Source organism: Centroberyx gerrardi, unplaced genomic scaffold (assembly GCF_048128805.1).
Source record: "Centroberyx gerrardi isolate f3 unplaced genomic scaffold, fCenGer3.hap1.cur.20231027 Scaffold_75, whole genome shotgun sequence".
NCBI lineage: Eukaryota > Metazoa > Chordata > Actinopteri > Beryciformes > Berycidae > Centroberyx > Centroberyx gerrardi.
The window spans coordinates 67,305-69,804 of record NW_027605211.1 but is presented as its reverse complement, the minus strand read 5'-3'; positions in this window follow the sequence as shown (position 1 = coordinate 69,804).

Below are 2,500 nucleotides of genomic sequence, written 5' to 3'. Positions count from 1 at the left end.
CTGTTTGCAAAACCACCCCTTACCGTGTCACTCGCCCAAACACCAGAGAGGCCGAGAAGCGGGGCCACTGCCCGCGTGGTTCCCCCTCTCTGGTCTTGGGGACTTAGCCTGTTTGCAAAACCACCCCTTACCGTGTCACTCGCCCAAACACCAGAGAGGCCGAGAAGCGGGGCCACTGCCCGCGTGGTTCCCCCTCTCTGGTCTTGGGGACTTAGCCTGTTTGCAAAACCACCCCTTACCGTGTCACTCGCCCAAACACCAGAGAGGCCGAGAAGCGGGGCCACTGCCCGCGTGGTTCCCCCTCTCTGGTCTTGGGGACTTAGCCTGTTTGCAAAACCACCCCTTACCGTGTCACTCGCCCAAACACCAGAGAGGCCGAGAAGCGGGGCCACTGCCCCCGCTGTTCCCCCTCTCTGGTCCTGGGGACTTAACCCAAACACCAGAGAGGCCGAGGAGCGGGGCCCAACTCTACCCGAATTTCAACCCCTTTTTCGGACCCAGAGACCCGGGAGCGGCCCCCTATCTCCAGGCGGCTCTCCACCTCCCTTTTACCCGATTTAGAGCCCCTTCTTCGGCCACACACACCTGCTATCGGCCCCCTACCTCCAGGGGGCCCTCCACCTCACTTTTAACCCAATTTAGAGCCCCTGCTTCGGCCACACACACCTGGGAGAGGCCCCCTATCTCCAGTCGGCTCTCCACCTCCCTTTTACCCAATTTAGAGCCCCTGCTTCGGCCACACACACCTGGGAGCGGGCCCCTATCTCCAGGCGGCTCTCCACCTCCCTTTTACCCGATTTAGAGCCCCTTCTTCGGCCACACACACCTGCTATCCGCCCCCTATCTCCAGTCGGCTCTCCACCTCCCTTTTACCGGATTTGGAGCCCCTGCTTCGGCCACACACACCTGGGAGCGGGCCCCTATCTCCAGGCGGCTCTCCACCTCCCTTTTACCCGATTTAAAGCCCCTGCTTCGGCCACACACACCTGGGAGCGGGCCCCTATCTCCAGGCGGCTCTCCACCTCCCTTTTACCCGATTTAAAGCCCCTGCTTCGGCCACACACACCTGGGAGCGGGCCCCTATCTCCAGGCGGCTCTCCACTTCACTTTTAACCCAATTTAGAGCCCCTGCTTCGGCCACACACACCTGGGAGCGGGCCCCTATCTCCAGGCGGCTCTCCACCTCCCTTTTACCCGATTTAAAGCCCCTGCTTCGGCCACACACACCTGGGAGCGGGCCCCTATCTCCAGGCGGCTCTCCACCTCCCTTTTACCCGATTTAAAGCCCCTGCTTCGGCCACACACACCTGGGAGCGGCCCCCTATCTCCAGGCGGCTCTCCACCTCCCTTTTACCCGATTTAAAGCCCCTGCTTCGGCCACACACACCTGGGAGCGGGCCCCTATCTCCAGGCGGCTCTCCACTTCACTTTTAACCCAATTTAGAGCCCCTGCTTCGGCCACACACACCTGGGAGCGGGCCCCTATCTCCAGGCGGCTCTCCACCTCCCTTTTACCCGATTTAAAGCCCCTGCTTCGGCCACACACACCTGGGAGCGGGCCCCTATCTCCAGGCGGCTCTCCACCTCCCTTTTACCCGATTTAAAGCCCCTGCTTCGGCCACACACACCTGGGAGCGGCCCCCTATCTCCAGGCGGCTCTCCACCTCCCTTTTACCCGATTTAAAGCCCCTGCTTCGGCCACACACACCTGGGAGCGGGCCCCTATCTCCAGGCGGCTCTCCACCTCCCTTTTACCCGATTTAAAGCCCCTGCTTCGGCCACACACACCTGGGAGCGGGCCCCTATCTCCAGGCGGCTCTCCACTTCACTTTTAACCCAATTTAGAGCCCCTGCTTCGGCCACACACACCTGGGAGCGGGCCCCTATCTCCAGGCGGCTCTCCACCTCCCTTTTACCCGATTTAAAGCCCCTGCTTCGGCCACACACACCTGGGAGCGGGCCCCTATCTCCAGGCGGCTCTCCACCTCCCTTTTACCCGATTTAAAGCCCCTGCTTCGGCCACACACACCTGGGAGCGGCCCCCTATCTCCAGGCGGCTCTCCACCTCCCTTTTACCCGATTTAAAGCCCCTGCTTCGGCCACACACACCGGGGAGCGGCCCTCTATCTCCAGGCGGCTCTCCACCTCCCTTTTACCCAATTTAGAGCACCTGCTTCGGCCACACACACCTGCTATCGGCCCCCTACCTCCAGGGGGCCCTCCACCTCACTTTTACCCCAATTTGGAGCCCCTGCCTCGGCCACCCACACACCTGTTAGCTGCCCCCTATCTCCGGCCCCTAACCTCCACCATCCAGGAACCCCAGCACCAGCCGAACCTGCAGACCCACTCTTAAGCACCCCTCCCCGGATACAAGCAGACTACCATCCGCCCAAACTTTCCTGCTCCTGGTATACCAACTCAAACTTTGGTGCCCCTGGTGTACCAACTTAATCTTTGGTGCCCCTGGTACTCCAACTTAAACTTTGTGCTCCTGGTA